A 2,361-nucleotide genomic window follows, 5' to 3' on the forward strand; every position below is an offset into this window, starting at 1 on the left:
CATCACGACAACGCCCGAGTTCACACATGCTTCGTTTCAATGGCTAAAATTGAAGAACTAAAATTCGAATTGGTCGAACACCCACCGTATTCACCACATTTACCCAAAAAAAATTGTTTTTATACTTCATTCTAAGGACTTATTGAACTACCCTCGTATCTATCAACAAATCCAAACTGATGATCTTCACTCAAAAAGAATCCCTCCCATTTGACGTATATCTCACACTAGATAACCAAATTATCCTCCCTGTACACGAAACTAAATTCTTAGGCATTATCTTCGACTGGAACCTCGCTTGGGAACCCCACTTCCAATCTCTCATTCTTCGACTAGAATCAGTTATCAACATTACAAAGTTTTTGGGAGGGACTTGGTGGGGCTCAGGTCCGAGAGCCTTACGAATGTTATACACTCTCTAATTAGAAGCGTTTTAGAATATGGTTGTCAAGCCTTGTCTATTTACCACACCAAATTTTCGATAAAATTTGCAAACTACAAAATAGAGTTTTAAGACTAATCGTAGGTTTCCGTATTTCCACCCCTATACCAGTAATGTTTGCGGAGCTGAAAGAACCTCCTTTATTTTTTTCGCATGGAATTTCTCAACAGAAAATTTATCCTAAAAATCTTTTCAACTGAAAATCACCCTCTTTTCAAACTAATCTACCAATCAGACCAGCGTACACAAGAAAACGACAAACTCAACCTTCGCCACGCTTTCGCACTCCTCAACGCTTTCGTCTTCTTAAAAAAATATACCCCTCACATTATTTACTCCAGCACCCCTATAAATTATCTTCTTAATTACTCCATCCAATTTGAAAATCCCAACATTGACTTTCAGTTGGGCGAAAAACTACAAAAAAGCCCTTATCCAAATTTAGAATTTAGGAACTTCATAAAAAACAACCATAAAGATGATTACATCTTCTTTACAGACGGCTAAAAAAAACTGAAACCCAACACACAGGAATCGGCATTACCTGCCCCTCCCTCCAGATTTTTATTAAACATAAAATTTTTCACCTAGCCTCTATTTTCACAGCGGGAGCGATAGCCATTTGTGAGGCCCTTGATACCATACTAAGCGAGAAACTTTCCCATCAGTTATCTCTTCTGACTCCCGAAGTGTTCTTTCTTTCTGTCTTCACATCAACAACCTGAAATGTAACTCTTTCTACATCCACAAAATTAGGAACCTCCTCCATCTAGCTAAATCTAAAAACATTTTAATTTACTTTTACTGGATCCCTGGTCATAAGGGAGTCTTTGGTAATGAGATTGCAGACAAACTTGCCAAACTAGCTTACACGGATGGCTCCTCTTTGGATGACAGAATCCTTCATACAGACCTCTTTCAATTAATCTCCACTCAGTAGAAGCGATTTAGTTAACATATCACGCTTAAGAAGTAATCATTATGCCCTGGCAGATAGCCTTGCCAGAATGAACTTTACAGACCCCTTCTCATGTCCCTGTGGAGATGAAACGGAGGACATCAACCATGTTGTATAGGCTTGCCCTCGATTTCTAGATCAACGGAAAACGCTTGAAAAATCACTCATTAAATCAAAAAAGTATCCTCCTTTCTGCGTGGAGACTTTTTTGTGTAACCCAAATAGCCATCCTACTCAGTTAATTATACAGTTTCTTAAAAACTGTGGCTTGTGTTTCTAGAATAATCTACGTATGTGTGTATGCATGTGTGTATATAATATATATATATATATATGTATGTATGTATATATGTGTATATATCTTATATATGTGATCACTACATGTTCACTCTCGACAATTTGAACTACAGCTTAAACTGCAAGCTTAATCTACCGCTACTCAATCTATCTACTACGATGATTGTATCTAACCATCAAATTGATTACGACTCTATATGAATTCATATACTTTGCTATGGCCGGATAGGTCTCGCTGTTACCGGCAAGAGGACCTAGTGCTAAAAACATACCCACCAAAGAAGAACAAGATAATTGTAACACACATAACCTTAAAATACACACATCAAATTTAGCAAAAATAATTTTTTTCAAATTAACCCACAAAAAAAGTGCGGGGACATCCGTTAGAAAGTTTGCTACCGCTCCCCAGATTTTGGAAAAAAATTTATTATTCTAGGAAAAAAGCCAGGGGAATCTAACACTGATAAAATCGATACTAATTTCTAAGCGCCACAAAAATTAATCAAATCTTGCAAAATAAATTTTTTTTGAATTAAGGGCATGTGACACAGCTAAATATCTATATTACCGACGACAGTTTTTCAGTTTACTGAATGTTTTTTTGAACCTAAGAACTTTTTTTGTAAATAAAATATCGAGCTGAAACTTTGGGAAATGTATT

This window comes from Belonocnema kinseyi, chromosome 3 (assembly GCF_010883055.1).
Source record: "Belonocnema kinseyi isolate 2016_QV_RU_SX_M_011 chromosome 3, B_treatae_v1, whole genome shotgun sequence".
Classification (NCBI taxonomy): Eukaryota; Metazoa; Arthropoda; class Insecta; order Hymenoptera; family Cynipidae; genus Belonocnema; species Belonocnema kinseyi.